The sequence below is a fragment of the Bidens hawaiensis genome, unplaced genomic scaffold, assembly GCF_021521415.1.
Source record: "Bidens hawaiensis isolate Kalapana, Puna unplaced genomic scaffold, B.hawaiensis_p1.1 tig00030218_1, whole genome shotgun sequence".
NCBI classification, from domain to species: domain Eukaryota; kingdom Viridiplantae; phylum Streptophyta; class Magnoliopsida; order Asterales; family Asteraceae; genus Bidens; species Bidens hawaiensis.
The window spans coordinates 83,264-101,585 of record NW_027495029.1 but is presented as its reverse complement, the minus strand read 5'-3'; positions in this window follow the sequence as shown (position 1 = coordinate 101,585).

The following is an 18,322-nucleotide window of genomic DNA, read 5'->3' as shown; positions in this document are numbered from 1 at the left end:
GTTTGTATTTGATTTATTTGATAATTGAATTCAATTAATAGATATTGTTATTTAAATATTGTGCATGATAGTAACCTTGAGAGCTGTGACAATCAGCTCACGCCCCGACATTTCCGTCGTAGGTTGGGGTGTGACACAAATTAGTCGGGCTTTGATTACAGGTTCTTCGTGTAGCGCGAATAATCATCTTCTCATCCCTTCGCGTAGCGCGAAAGGCTTCAATGGCAGGGGTTTTGGATTTTTTCTTGTTTTCCGCATTCGGATGCCTGCCACTCAATTCCGCTCCTATAAATCATCATTCCAAGCTCGTAAGTGTTTTGGACAAAAATCTGCTAAGGATCAAGTATCCAAATTTGTAAATGTGAGGTAAGGTGCTAACTCGATAATAACTAATGTATAAGTGAAATCTTGTTGAACACAGCGATGTGATTACGAGGGAAAAAGCCCTTAACCAAGATAATCTTACTTCGGTCAAAACTTATCAAGGTAATCTTTGGTCGAATCTCTTCGGTCAAGGATTAATTAAGTAATCGTTGGTCGAATCTTTTCGGTCAAGGATCAACAAGGTAACCTTTGGTCGATGAGTATGTGATTATCGTGATCTCCGGCACAAAAAACCCCCGGACGGTGAAAACTATCACCGTCGTTTATATTAGATAAAAAGGGTGTTACAATCGTTGTGGAGTAAATGATCGAGATTACAAAGTAAGCTAGTGAATAGAGAGAATGTTTGTTTCTGCTCTAGTGTGTGTGATAATACATGTGTTCTTCCTACTCGATCATAGCTCAATTAAATAACAAAATATCACTAACAATATTCCCTAACTATCCGGAAGTCTTCCACTAGCCACTCCACGACCTTTGACCACGTACCAATAGCCGTCCAGTAGCGAGATAAGCGGGAGAACGAGTCTTGTAGTCGTTGTTGATATTTAAACATCCATCTTCACATGAGTTCGTCCATTAACAGCTACGTTGAATTAGGATCCTGGATCCATGCTCCAGCTATAGAGTACTCTGAGAGGATAATTGATGCAAGTACGTCTTAAAGTTGCCACACCTGTCTAACACATCACCATACTAAACACAATCATTAGTAACAGGTAATACCGAGGATCGTCGATCCTTTATATCCTGATACATATTTCAAGGATAAACTATCCATAAGATAGTCAAGGATAAAGGATCCTCAGTATAAAATTCATGCCCTAACAGTAAGCATCATCAATAAGAATCCAAAGCATTAAAAGACCTGAAACGCATAAACAAGTTTGAAGTACTAATGTTCACACAACATTTAAACTAAAATGAAACATTAATATGATTATATACATGAAATATACCCGACCATTGACGTATGTCCGAATTTGACCGTTTGGCATTTGGACAATCGAAACCGACTTTTAGTATAACCTTTGGGTTATGGAATCAAGTGAACAAGGTTTGATCACACACCATGTGTGTTACTCAATCATACGTGCTTAGATAAACATTTGACATGTCGAATTGTGTTTTCAATCTATTATATATATATATATATATATATATATATATATATATATATATATATATATATATATGTCTCAATCTATGGTTGCTCACCAACTATTCATATAGTTGACCGTCTTATTTTATACATTATGCAGGTACACAAGTTTGATGTTTGCTTTGAAGTTCCAAACGTCATACCGCTATGGACCTAGGCTAATAAAATAATAAACAGTGTTATCTTTATACTATGTTATTACCTTGAAACTACTTGTAATGTATGATATGTTTAAACTTGATGAATGGATATTATAACTTTAGTTGGTGTCATGTGCTATGAACCATCACTGTTCACGCCTGACGTATAATCCAACGCCGACTGGGGTGTGACATCGGCAACAGTGGTGGTTGTTAAATGATGTTGGTGCTGGCGGCATGTCAAGAAAATAAGGTGAAATAGGAAAGAATTGAAACAAGAAAGTGAGAAAGAATGATTTTGATAGAATTGGATTGAATGTCGAAACGTTGATTCAATTTCATTGACCAATCAAACACTCTTTTTTTTTTCATTTTCTCGTAATGATGTATTCAATCCAACTGTCAATATTGCGTGCTAAACGCTACTTTAGGGTGGACGAATTCGTCATTCCATCCTAATCCATCTTTCACCCAGTCTCTCATCCATTTAGGCACCACATTATATTTCCACTAGCCTATGATCCTATCCAAGTACATCTTTTAAATGCAAAAATAGTATCTTTCCATCCCAATCAATCTTTTACCATTTTATGTTTTTAATTATTTTATAGAACTATCTTTCGGTATCGTTTTAATACAATTTATTAGGTCTGTTCGGTTTACCTAACTAAGTATAAAAAATGTGGATAGGGTCGTGCAACGGGTCGGAACCGCCAAAATAGAATCGGATTTGAATCGAAACCAAAAATGGCTGAAAATAAAACCGGAACCGAACCCCGTTATAGTAAACCGGTTAAGTTCCAGAACCAATAAAAATGGTTCATCGGTTTTTGCTAATCAGTTTTGTCTCAAAAACCGATTATGTTTATTAAGTCAATTCCATTATGTATGTATTTATTGAGATTATAATTAGCAAAATAATAAAAAAAACAAATATCACCAAGGCTTCTTATTAAGACTACTATCAATATAAAAGTATTAATACATGTTCATTAAGATTATAACCACACAGAATCAATAAAGGGAAAGATATAAACACCTACATAAGAGATTGAGATTGAACAGTTGCAAGAGAATGAGAGAAGTTTGATCGTTTTTGACTTTAGAATTTTAACAATTTGCGTCGCTTTGTTTTAAGAAGTTTTGAAAAGTGAATATAAAAAGCCCATTAGACAATAGGGTAAACTTATGAAATTCAATGGTCCGGTTCTTCGATCCCATACCATGAATTGTGGTTCTAACCGGAATCGAATCGGGAATAGTTTAATGCAAAAATTGAGAACTAGGAACCGTAAGGTAACACACTTTAATGGTTCTAATACACCGGTTTGAATATGGTTCCTCAGTTCTAAATCGTGTCTTGCTGTTGCTAACCCCTAACTATGGACTACCCACAACAATGGGTGATTTGCTTGTTCGTGTCCAAGGTGAATCACATGAGAGGGAGAGAGAGGTCATAGTGGACAACGATGGATGGCTTTGTGAGGGGAAGAAGAGAGGGGGGGGGGGGTAAAGGAGGAGGTGAGGTGGTGATGGTGATGACTTTGTGGTCTGATGTTGTGCATTCGTTGTGGGTGCTTTAATCTACGTTTGTATGCTTGCACACCCAATCCAATTCTAAACACAAATTGAAATCTAAATTGTTCTCAAAGCCGCTTATCACTTCTGATTGCTCCCACACTAGAAGAGCCATATTGCCACCATTGCCATTTTTCTTCCCCCTCACATATAGTTGCCATTCTCTTCTCCAGTTTTGACTTTATTTAACCTAGGATCAAGGTGTTCAACACGGCTAACACGAGTGGAATGGATTTGGCTTGGTTCCAAGAGGCCAGAGTGGTGTTCCCGGTAACATTTCGAGCCCCCCCTTAACCGATGACACTTCATCCAAATCCAACCTCTCCTTCTCTGTTTTATTATTTAGGCATTCCTCGTATTATAGAAAGTTAAGATTTCATTTCTAAAGATTGTTATTCAAAATGAATCCAAACTGGAATAGGATTTTGGCTTGAAATCAAAACAAAAATCGAAGTAGAACTATATAAATTCTCACCCAATAGGATTATAGCTACCCCCCTCTTTCGAAAACAATAAAGTTTTCCAAGATTAGAGCTTCATATTAAAATCAAACAAAAATGAATTCAAATTTGGATTGCTTCAAAATGAAATTAGTTAGTTGACATGAAAACTCAACGCAAGAAACCCGAATTGAAATGAGGGTATCGAAAAAATCAAGAGAACAGGGAAAAAAAATGTGAAAAGCATTTTTAATTTGTCCACTCTTAATAGAAACTACTTATTAAAGAAAGAAACAAAATAATAACAAATAAAGATATAATTATTGGATATGCATATTAGATATTCATATTAATGATTAATTATGTTTTGGATAATCTATTGAAATTAATTTAAATGAGAAAAGACAATTTAGTGTCACTAAATGTGGAGGGTGGAAAGTTGGAAACTCAATAAATCTGGTCAAAATGTTCATCCAAAAAGTCAAAATTAGTGGATGATAAGTCATAAATTGACAAGAAGTGGACCAACTTTGTCTCCATCACACACAGTAAGATATACAATTACAATTATACAATACCAGGGGTGATAAAACAAACTTAAATGGGTTGGTTTAAATTAATATGGATAATTTTTAAAATTGGAATGAGTTAAGATGAATTAAAAGAATTTTCAAAGAAGGTCAAGATGAGTTGGGGAAATGCTAGTGACTTTTGGTTATGGGTTAGAATGATTTTGTTCGTGGGTTAGAATGGACTAAAACAAGCTCCATTCAATTTTATTTAAAAAAAAAACACAAAACCGAATAGAAACCGAGAAATCGAAACCGAAATCATTGAAACCACATAAATACCAGGACCGACCGAAATGAAAAAAAAAAAAAAAACCGAACCGAAAAAAAAAAGACTTGACAAAAATCGAACCTAAACTGATACAAAACTGTTTTTTTTAATGAACGAGGATGACGGGGGAAACATTTTAGTTATTTTACATTTTGCGTTTTTTGATTTATATTTTGAGTTATTATTTTTTTGTTAAATTTTTTGAATTTTTTTTGAAGGGTTTATGAAACTCTTTGTATTTAACATACACTTGGGTCAATATGGGTTAGATTTACCCATCTTGACCCATACTCATTCTAACCCTCTATTTTTAAAAATTCATTTTGACTCATACCCATCCTAACACATACTCATTCTAACCATCACCCAAACTCAACCCAACTCATACCTATGTATTAATCTTAGGTGACTTTGGCCTTTTCCGGTAACAACTTATAGGTTTTATAAAATTCATCTCTTCCATTTTAAATTATCATCATTTAAAAAAAAAATCAGGTTCCAAACGCACATTATAAAAGATTGGTAGTTGATTTATACCAACTTTTTTGTGACGGTTAGTGATGTTAAGAAACTAACTATTAACTATATATCACAAATATAAAAATGAAGATAAAAACATTAAAGTTGCTTAAATGTTCCAAAACGTTTGCTTAATGATTCATGATCACAACGGAAGGTATTCACAATGTAAGTTTACACGCATAAGTTCATAGAACACACGTCTCAACAACATTTACACGTTTATCACAACTTATATTTAAATATAGGCAACTAACTCATGAGTTACACATGTATCGATTTTCACAACTTATCTTTTAACTTTCACGATATGTTTATAGTTTGTACTTTAATTCTGTTATACTATAATAACAGTATGTGAAAGAATCAGAATGACTTTTTGTTCAATTGAAAGTCACAATCGGTTGCAAGGATAAGAAAATAGATCAAGAGTATGGTTTTTAATTGGATAAAATATACAGCTAAACAGAACTCGTTGGTGTGGGCTTGGCTTTCCTATCCTCGAAACATCTTATAGGTGTTTCTAGAGTATGTGTATTGTTATTGTTCTTGTTTTGTCTCTTTATTTATTCTTTGCACTGTTCCTAGCTACTTGCTAAGTTCGTTTTACCGTTTATTATTTAATTCAAAATGTTGTTCCAAAAAATACTGCAATTTATCATATTTACTACTATAACATTGGGCATTCGGGCATCAAAAAGCTTAAAACAAGTTTAAAAAGTAGACCAGTAATCTCACTCACAACATCAAGGCTCGCCCTGAGAATTCATCGACCGAACTGAAAAAAATATGTCTCTTAAGCCCTAACGTAATAAATAATCTAAACAATTTTTTTAAACGATGATTGAAGTTATGACGATAAACATAACAATTAGCAAAATAATGGTATTGAAATGAGTTTATGACATACTGAATAAGCTAATAGCTAACCGAGAATTTGTCAAGCTCTCCTCACATTCTTGATAACATTTTGGTGAATCAACTCTTTGTAGTTTATGCTTCATAATATTCCGTTCTCGATGGCTATCATCGCTAAGTCGTTCTACTGTGATTGTTGGTGTTCGATAGCCACCACCTTGACCAACTCTTCCGTTTTCTATTTCATTTCTTTTCTATTTTCTAGTTTCCGTTAAATAAAGCTTTGTTATCGGTTGAAAACTCAAGCCAGTTATCCAATTTTGCTTCGAGACGTCCTTAGGTATCAATGCCAGAACCAAACCCCCCCCCCCCCCGGGTTATCTTGGAAAAAGAATGTAACTAAGTTATTTATTTGTGTTTTAGACCGGCGATTACATTCACATGTGTTGGGTTATATTTATACTCATTCACCATCATTCTCTTGGTTTGGTCCTGAAGTGCGACTACTATACTTCAGCGGCCACTTCTTTTTCTTTATTTTCTTTTATCGGTGTTTTAGCTGCACCAAGGGTCGTGGTCCATGACCATCTATGTCAAACAACGATTTGATTAGATTAGTTTTTTTTACATTTATACACGACACGAATTTACACGACCTTAACAGGTATAATGTATGGCTTTAACAAGTTTCATGTACTAAACAAGCATACACGAATCGACATGTTAATTTTCATGTCTAAGTAGGTAAAAATACCCGTTTACCTGATAAGTACATGTTAGATTTTGTTTATAGATTTTTTTATAACTAAAATCTACCTATTTTAATAAAAGTAAATAACAGAGGACACATGTTATTTACAGATTTATTCCTAGCTAAATTTTTCGCTCAAACTATTTTTCTATTTTTAATTGAAACATATTTATGTCAGTGTAATCAAAACATATATTAGGTTCAAATAAGAAATTTGATTTTCTTAAGAAAGTTATGAATGAAGTTATTTTACTCTACTACTTTAATATTAAAACCCAATTATTTTTAATCTCAAAACCCACTTGCATTAATCTCAAAAAGCTACTTACATTTTCACTTATCTCCTACAACCACCACCACTCCACGCTCACCGCCACCACTGTCACACCCACCGCCACCATCTCGCCGGAAAAGTCTCTGAAAATTTCACCGGAAAAGTTATCGGAAAACAATCTCCGGGAAGTTTCACCGGAAAAATAGCCAAAAAATTCACGAAAAGAAGCCAGAAAACAGTTACCGGAAAAAACACAATGGAAAACAATATGAAACCACTATGAAAAGAACACAATGTAAAAGACATAATTGAAAAAATGATATAAAAAAAACACAACAGCAAAAACAAAATGAAAAACACAATTGTATAACACAATGTTAAAAACACAATGAAAAAAATATTATGAAAAAAAAAACACAATGAAAAACACAATTGTATAACACAATTTTGTAAAATACAATTTGTAAAAAAACCACTAATTTTTTTTTAATTTTTATTTAGTAATATGTTACTCATATAAAAGATAAAGAAACACTTATTATTATTATAGTAAATTTGTTTTATTTAAAACATTGTCGTATAAAAAAGTTATGGACGTTTTAAAATGATGGGTGAATTTGACATGTGTTTTGCATGTGTGGAGAGAAAGTCAACAAATGTGTTATACATATTATGTCATTCCATTTGTTTTGCACGTGATTTCCTCCCTAAACTAATCTTAACCATCCATGTCAAAAATCAATGAACTAGATTCTTCTTATCATTCCTACAAAAACCATGATTCCAATTATAACCCATCAAAATATATCAATCCAAACTTTAATCAAATAACTAATTACCTAAATTATAGAGATTAAAAATATGCGGGTGTTTATTTAATATAATCAAAATATTTATATCTTGAATGAAATTTGATCTACCTTTCTTAATCAATTTATATTCACTTTTGAGTCTTGAAAATGAATGTGATAAAATTCAATAAATGGTATTAATATGTCTAAGATGACAAAAACAAGAACTTATGAACTAATAACAATTTTATTCTCACATATTCATTCAACATTCATGGAGCTTTCTTCTATCTCATCTCTTTCGAAACTGTAATACAAAAACATGTTTTATTCATGCTAATTTTCTATACGACATTCTTTTTTTATGTCATACATTATGAAATATTTTATCAACTTTTGTTAGAAATTGTTATTTCATTAAAAAAATTATTTACAACTTATAAAATCACTAAGTGCATCTTTTTCGTGACTATGAAGAAAATTGTGTGAGAATACACCACACATTCGTATAACTATTCTATTAGAAAATATAATATGAACTTATGAAACAATTCAATTTGATATACTCTAGTTTTTAAAAAAATTAATCATTTAATTTCTATAGTTTAATTCTATTTCTTTTAAGTATTTCATGCATCATACGAGTTTTAAAGCTAGTATAATAATATAATATGTATTGTATTCTAACAACTTAACCCTAATTCTTTTACACCTATTCCATACCATTGACAACTGAAGCGACGCATCCACTTTTGTTTCAATAAACATGTTCTTAAATATGTGTTACTAAACAACTCTTATCATGTATACCAACAGGTATTATTAGGTTAGTGTTTGTGTTTGGAAAACATGTACACGATAAGTTTTCGTGTCGTGTACAGGTACATGTTTCTCGTCTTATCGTGTGTGTACGGGTATACACAATATGTCAGCCCTACCTTCGCCTGACCACAATCACGGACCTTGCTTTCTTTTTTCTTCTTAAATATACACATCTCATGTCTTGATTTATGGATCCAAGAGACCGATTGCTAGACTCGACATGCCGCTATACGATTACGTTCCCTATTATCGACTTATCTCCAACAGTTTGTGTTTATCATTCTGGGAACCATGAACTAGTGAACTACAATCGTGTCAAATTAGCCCCACAACCACATGCTTTTGAAGACTAGTACTGTTACCCATTGATATTCTTTTTTGATGACTATGGATAGATGACACAATCAAGTAAACTATGGATAGAACATTCAAACAAAAATACGGATGAGCTTAGTCTTAGCGTCCAATTTTCTTCTTCTACAATCTTCATTTTTTTTTATGTATTTTTGTTTTCCAATCTTTCGGAAGAGTAGTATAAGATAGTAGGATTATTATTATGAGCCCAAGTCCCTAAGGGCCCTATTAACGTGTTATTTGTTTTTAAAGACAAAAATTGTCTGCAATCTGATTTCATCTGATTTAATGTCTGCAACTAAAGATGTGGTCTGAAGGTCTGCAATCTGAAAATATGATAGTGTTTGTTTTATAAACTGGAAATCGTCTGCATAAGCTGAAAATTAGTTACTTATCATATATATTACAGTAGATAAAAGTCATTTAATGTTTGCAAACTGCTAAAATAATTGGCAGTGATGTACGAACTATGAAAGTGGGTGGTGGTAGACGATTGTGGTAGGCGGTGAACAGTGGGTGGTGGTGATGGTGGCAGACAATGGGTGGTGGTGGTGATGAACAGTGGTGGACTATGGTGGTGGTGGATGGTTGTGGCGGGTGGTGGTGGTGGATGGTGGTGGCGGTGGACGGTGGGTGGTGGTGGTTGCGGGTGGTGGTGGCGAGGACGGTGGGTGGTGGATGGTGGTGGTAGTGGACGGTGGTTGTGGCCGATGGGGGTAGTGGTGGTGGTGGGTGGTTGATGGTGGTGGTGAGTGGTTGATGGTGGTGGTGGTGGGTGGTGGTGGTGGGTGGTGGTGGCGAACGGTGGGTGGTGGTGGTGGTGGACGGTGGTGGTGGACGGTGGGTGGTGATGGTGGCGGCGGAATGTGGATGGTGGTGGTGGTGGCGGACGGTGGGTGGTGGCGGACGGTGGGTGTTGGTGGTTTTGAACATTGGGTGTTGGTACTGGGTATGATGTTAAGAAGTGTGAAGATGTGTGAAGATGGTGAAAAAACCTTATTTTTTAAGACCATAAAACTAGTTTTCAGATCTTTTTTTTTAAACAAACAGTCTTCAAGAGCTTATGTCTGCTCGCATGCAGACATATGCTCCTTGCAAACCTTATAAGCAAAAACAAACACAACCTAAGTATCCAGTGTTGTATTCATTTTTCCATGTATTATAACGCATTATTTAGTCCTAGTCAATGAAGGCTATGTGTAGTGAAGAAACTATATATGGTGACAATTTTTTACACGTGGCACCACGTCAGCAAGGAGGAGGGGAGTGATGGGGGCGATTTTCATTTTATGGTGTAGATATTGCCTTATAACATCACACACACACGTGTGTATATATATATATATATATATATATATGTATATATAACACGCATATTAATAAAATAATATTATTGTTATAAACCAAAACCGGCGACATCATTTTTCACCCCCCCCCCCCCTCAGTCGTCGGGGGACACGGTGTTCACGACGACGTCGAGGTGATACCCCAGTATCGCCCACTACACAAAGTATAAGATTTTTTAACCATCTAACACATACATGGTCAAAGTCTTCTCCGCCTTTTTATTGCCAATCATATCCTTACATTTGGCACTTAATTCTGTTTTATTTTTTATTATAATCTTTTTTAACATTGAACAAGAAATCAAAGTAATGGTTGCGTCCAAGTGGTGAAAGGGGAAGACATGTTGCAACCCTTATTTTGTGTCAGGTTCAAGGAGGCTAAATTTTAAAATTGGGTTGCAACTTATATCCGTCCTTTCATCACATGAACGTAAACAATACTTAACTCTTGAATATGTTTTATTTCAAATAATTATGAAATTTAGTTTTTGTTTTTTACCACGAACCTTCGGATACAAGTTTCAGCGAAAACAAAGTTTTTCTTAAATAATATATTTTTGTTCTCATAGACGATTTTGACATAGGTATGGATTGACATTTTTAATAAGTGATAATTTAAAATTAACTAATATTAATAATTCATAAGTTGCTTTAAAAATTAGAAAAAAAAAATCTTAATTATCACTAACTATAACACATGTTTATTAATACTTAAGAGTGAGAGTGAAACTTTTCCTGCCTTAATAATGCCTATATTCACTTTCATTATCACTAACCTTCTCACCTTTTAACATATTTTTTTTGAACGACCAACTAAGTAACGCCGGGTACTTCATGCCTTCTAAAACATTTAAATCCACTTATAAACCACCTACTTAGAAATATATTTGATAAATCTAACAACTATATGAACAACTAGGTTATTAACCCGTGGGCGCCACGGGTGGAAATATAGAAATCGTCTAATAAACATATATAATTTTAATCGACAATATTGTCCGTTCTTGAAAGTAAGTTCATTGAACTTGTCTAAAATCGAGTGATATACAAAGTCTATTAAATCATATACTGGATATAATGAATTGTTAATTAAAATATCATCGGGAATTTGTACATTCATTCGTCGTCATTTGGACCCCCCAACATTCCCTTCACCTACATCCAACTGTGAGACTCGTGTTTTTTTTTATAGTTTAAGTACGTTTCACTTTGACAAGATGTAGGAAGAACTACTTGAAGTGCAATTTAAAATAAACACGAACAAAAGTCTTTACAATTTAATTATTTATTTAACAAAAGTATCATAAATTTAGTATTTACAACTCCCTAAATACTTCTTGTATACAAGGTTTATACTTTAATTTGTAGTATTTCGGTGTTGTCAAAGATTAATATAAAAAGGAACAAATTGGTTTTTTTAATAGCTAATAATTAAACACTTAGAAACATCAATTGACTTATATGACTTGTTAACGATTCATAGAGTCATAACTTGTATACACTCTAATCTAGACTTGAACTTGTTATGCCTTGAACTCAAGATGCTAATAACCCATATTAGCTCAAACATGTTATAAATCTTGACAAAAACTTGCACAGCAATACATTTTGGCATGTCTAACTACATATCCATATGGCTGCTAATAACAGTCTGGATGTGGCAACCATTTGATATAGTGACGCATTTTATTTTCCATTAGTAAGATACTAATAATGTATTAATCTTTTAATACATACAAAAGGTGAACTAAATAATTTTTAGTGGTTCGTAAATATATAGTAGTTCTCATTGAGCCCAACAGTATGTATAAATCTTAAATTATTGGTTTTAGTTATTGATCTATATTAATAATCTTTATATCCATGAAGACAAGTGTCTCCAACATCTGATATATTGATAATACAAAATCAAATTGCACAATGACCTTGGCTAGAGAATAGTTTAATATATTATATAAACATAGCTTTCTTTTTACCGTATTCTTTGAAAATGAGTTTAGATAAGCACATAAATGTGTATTATTTTAAAATATAAAGTTAGATAATATTGGAAAATATACAAATTTGTTAAATTTCGTTGACATTGGTGATTTAATTACCTATGATATTAAATTTAAATTAAAAATATGGAAACATATTAAATAGAATTTGACCAATAATGATAACCAGAGAAATATATCAAAACGATTTTGGAAATTTATTAAACACACTTTGACCAACAACAATATAAGATTAATTATATAAAAATCAATTAAATTGGTTGAACTGTGAAAAATACAAAAATACATGAATAATAAAAATATATACATCTAATCTTGTACAAAAAGTAAGACATTTTTACAAGAAATACTCCACCATGACATTAGCATTTCTAGTTGGGAGCCATAAGCTGAAATGATAAATTAAATAAATGTTAAATAATATGTTATTCTAACTAAACGGAACTTCAGTTATTAACCGGAATAATAATATTTAAATACAATAACAATTAATGTAAAATAATAGTAAAAATTACCAATTATGGAATATCTGAATTATGTGAACAAATGTAAAATTGTTGTTATAATGTATAGCCGGAATAATTACCAATAGCCGGAAAAATTGATATTGCAATTACTATAACCTGAATAATTAACAATACAAATATAATTTAATTCAAATGGAAACATAGCTTTCTTTTTACAGTATTCTTTGGAAATGAGTTTAGATAAGCACATAAATTTGAATTATTTTAAAATATAAAGTTTGATAATATTGGAAAGTATACAAATTTGTTAAATTTCGTTGACATTGGTGATTTAATTGCCTATGATATTAAATTCAAATTAAAAATATGGAAACATATTAAATAGAATTTGACCAATAATGATAACCAGAGAAATATATTAAAATGATTTCGAAAATGATTCAAATCATGGAAATTTATTAAATACACTTTGACCAACAACAATATAAGATTAATATATAAAAATCAATTAAATTACTTGAATTGTGAAAAATACAAAAATACATGAATAATAAAAATATTTACATCTAACTTGTACAAAAAGTAAGACATTTTTACAACAAATACTCCATCCATGATGTTAGCATTTCTAGTTGGGAGCCATAAGCTGAAATGATAAAATTAAATAAATGTTAAATAATATGTTATTCTAACTAAACGGAACTTTAGTTATTAACCGGAATAATCATAATTAAATACAATAACAATTAATGTAAAATAATAGAAAAAATTACCAATTATGGAATATTTGAATTATGTGAACAAATGTAAAATTGTTGTTATAATGTATAGCCGGAATAATTACCAATAGCCGAAAAAATTGATATTGCAATTACTATAACCTAAATAATTAACAATAACAAATATAATTTAATTCAAATGGAAACATAGCTTTCTTTTTACAGTATTCTTTGGAAATAAGTTTAGATAAGCACATAAATGTGAATTATTTTAAAATATAAAGTTTGATAATATTGGAAAGTAAACATATTTGTTAAATTTCGTTGATATTGATGATTTAATTGCCTATGATATTAAATTTAAATTAAAAATATGGAAACATATTAAATAGAATTTGACCAATAATGATAACCAGAGAAATATATTAAAACGATTTTGAAAATGATTCAAAATCATGGAAATTTATTAAATGCACTTTGACCAACAACAATATAATATTAATTATATAAAAATCAATTAAATTACATGAATTGTGAAAAATACAAAAATACATTAATAATAAAAATATTTACATCTAACTTGTACAAAAAATAAGACATTTTTACAACAAATACTCCATCCATGACATTAGCATTTCTAGTTGGGAGCCATAAGCTGAAATGATAAAATTAAATAAATGTTAAATAATATATTATTCTAACTAAACGGAACTTAAGTTATTAACCGGAATAATCATAATTAAATACAATAACAATTAGTGTAAAATAATAGAAAAAAATTACCAATTATGGAATATTTGAATTATGTGAACAAATGTAAAATTGTTGTTATAATGTATAGCCGGAATAATTACCAATAGCCGGAAAAATTGATATTGCAATTACTATAACCTGAATAATTAACAATAACAAATATAATTTAATTCAAATGGAAGCATAGATTTCTTTTTACAGTATTATTTGGAAATGAGTTTAGATAAGCACATAAATGTGAATTATTTTAAAATATAAAGTTTGATAATATTGAAAAGTATACAAATTTGTTAAATTTCGTTGACATTGGTGATTTAATTGCCCATGATATTAAATTTAAATTAAAAATATGAAAACATATTAAATAGAATTTAACCAATAATGATAACTAGAGAAATATATTAAAACGATTTTGAAAATGATTCAAAATTATGGAAATTTATTAAATACACTTTGACCAACAACAATATAACATTAATTATACAAAAATCAATTAAATTACATGAATTGTGAAAAATACAAAAATACATGAATAATAAAAATATTTACATCTAATCTTATATAAAAAGTAAGACATTTTTACAACAAATACTCCATCCATGACATTAGCATTTCTAGTTGGGAGCCATAAGCTGAAATGATAAAATTAAATAAATGTTAAATAATATATTATTCTAACTAAACGGAACTTTAGTTATTAACCGGAATAATCATAATTAAATACAATAACAATTAATGTAAAATAATAGAAAAAATTACTAATTATGGAATATTTGAATTATGTGAACAAATGTAAAATTGTTGTTATAATGTATAGCCGGAATAATTACCAATAGCCGAAAAAATTGATATTGCAATGACTATAACCTGAATAATTAACAATCATAAAAATAATTTAATTCCAAATGGATGTAACATAAATAATAAAAATAATAAAACTAATAATTTAAATGGCAAAGAAATGAATGAACAATGAAATAATGAATAATATGAGAATCAGGAATTATAGTATTTTCCATAATACCTTACCAGAAACCCGTAATAGTTTAACATCTCCATTGAATCTTTAATTTTGATTTAGAACCTAAAAAGATTATAAGAAAATTATATAATAATTAAAATCAATACAAACAAAAAAGGGAAAAGAAAACGAATTGTTAATGAAATAATGAATAATATGAGAATCGGCAGTTAAAGTATCAAATAAAACCTTACCGGATAATAACTAATTTTTCTTACCGAATTGGTTCAAGATGGTTATGTCTTTTGGCTCCATTTTCCTAGTGGTTAAAAAAATAAAAAAAACACAAAGTTGATATCTGAACAATATGAATTTTAAGCCGAAAAATACATTACAAAATGGGAGGAAATAAAAAGAACAAAATTTAAAAACCTTAAAAAGAAAGTAAATCGTTGTTGCTAAGGAAGTTTGGATAGTGTAAGAATGAGCGTATGAGTGCTAAGAATTTATACACGAATTTCATATTGTATTAGAAAGAATAATTTAGGAAAAGTCAATAAACTTAAAATAAGGACGAAAATAAGGTAATTACGATTAATGAATTTTTAAAATTTAATTTTTGAATGAAAAGTTCATAAATTAGGGAACAATGGTGAAAACCTTAAATGTAATGTTCCTAAAATAATTCTATACTATATTTAAATTTAGACTATACTTAAATAGGGAATAAAGTCTCTAAAGTTACCAACGTAAAAATATAAATTAACTTTATGTGTTTACTATTATATAAAAATATGTAATTGAATGCCATCAAATATAATAGGTTATATCTAAAATACAAATTTACGGTATATATTTTATATACTGAATACCCTGATTGAAAATTATAAAATTATTGAAAATAATGTAATAGGTTATATATAAAATATAAAATTACGGTATATATCAGCATTTAAATAATTCTAAACTTAATATAAGTTGTGAAAAAATAACTTGCTAATAAGGTTTTGATTTATTAACATTAAAACATTAAAATAGAATTGAACTGTATTATCAATTATAATAATATGAATTAGAATTTGAATATTTATAAGTATAAATCAAAACAATATATTTATATCAATGTTTACTTAATTTTGAAGCATTAAATGGGTCAACATTTGTATTTATAGTAAACACTTAATGCTTAATCAAATATTTAAATCATTATTCAAATAATATACAACTTATAATTAAAATATACAACTTTTAATTAAAATTACCGTAAATAAATAATTCCATAATCAAAAAGGTGATTAATTGATAATTTGCGAAATTATACTTAAAATGGGTCAAAATTGTATATTTAAATAATTAACTGCTAATTTAGAATAAGTTGATGGGTCAAAATCCGTTGTATAATTGTTAAAACTTAATGACCGTAATTAAGTCAGTGGGTCAATGGGTCAACGGGTCAACACCCGTAATAATAGTAAAACTTAATGATTGTTAATTAATTCAAATTTACATTTAAATTCACACCATAATTTATACAATAACTAATTCAAATTTACAAATTAATTACATTCAAACAATAGATAATAATTAATTCAATTTTACAAATTCCGTAATTAAACCATTTCCTTAATCAAATGGGTTATCCTTTCCTAAATTTAATATGAATGGTTCAAACCTTTACAACTTTATGAATTTGTACAAACCTTTACATATATATAATAACAAAATATTAGCAAAAAATATATAATAATTATACCTCAAATCACAAAACTCCATCGTTCTTCGGTTTTGATGTTGAGTTTCCCTTAAGAATGAGTTCTTATTATTAAAAAACTTTGTAACATGTCCGATGACATCTAGAAATAAAATATATAAATAATTATACATATAATGAGGGTTATTATGTTTAAAGTTAGTCACAAAATGTTTAATAATCAAAATGAGGTAGTAAAAAATAAATACAAATAACCTATAGTTCCGTTATGTGGAAAGTTTTTGGCTTTTATGTCATCAAAAGTAACAAATTTAAGCCCATACAGGTGGCCTTCAAATTCATAGGAATTAGAGAGACGCGTCTCGGCTGCGAAACAAAGTTTGTGTGGGCAATCGATGTATTTGTAAGTAGACATATTTGCACCGAGCAAGGCCTTCCGAACAATCAAAGATTTATTCTCTGCAAGCCAAACATCATGTTTGGGAATGCAAGGCTTCCTTACATAGGCTTGCATTCTGTTGCCCTGCCACATTATTATTAAGATTAGTAAATAGTTGTATGAATAATATAGTAAATTAATGAATGTGTTAAGAATACCATTTCGTCTTGAATAATCATTTCGATGGACCAATCTTGCCCGGGCTATGAGTTGTCCTTCAGTCGCCAAAGTTTCAAAATATGGACCTTTAGGATACACTCACTGTTAAGAACATCGAGTTGGTTCAACATGGTGATATTTGTTGGCTCCATCTTGCTAGTAAAATTTAACAAAAAACACAAAAAAATTAAAATTAAATAACAATAACAATTTTAAGCCTCAAAAATGAAATATGAAATGGAAGATATATAAACAACAAAAACTAAAAACCTTGGCATAAAGAAACTTGTTTTTGCTAAAGATATCTTGATGGTGTAAGAATTAGCCTATCAAATGTACATATTTGTTCCAAATGAATTAGGGTAGAGAAATATATAGAAGGAATGTATAAATGTTCTTAATTAGAAAACATAAATTTAGGAAATTTCAAAAATTTTCAACAAAATTATAGTAAGAATGAATAGAATTGATATCGTAATTAATGGATTTTCAAATAATATGCAATGTTACATAATTAGATTCGAAATACAAATATTATTTTTACAAATTTTTGAATTTTATGTAATGGTAATTCTATAAAATGCAATGTTACATAATGTAAAAATGTAAGTTACTAATTATATAGTATGTATTGTAATTCATATAAGGTGTGAAAATAAAAAGTTACTAATTGTTATAATATATTGACAATAATAAGTGAATGGGTGAAAGGGTCAATGGATTTGTATTTTAATTCTTAAAAGTAAATGACTGTAATGAAATCAGTGGGTAAATGGGTCAACTAACGTAATTATAGTAAAACTTAATGATTGTTAATTAAATAAAATTTACATTCAAATTTAGACCATAATTTA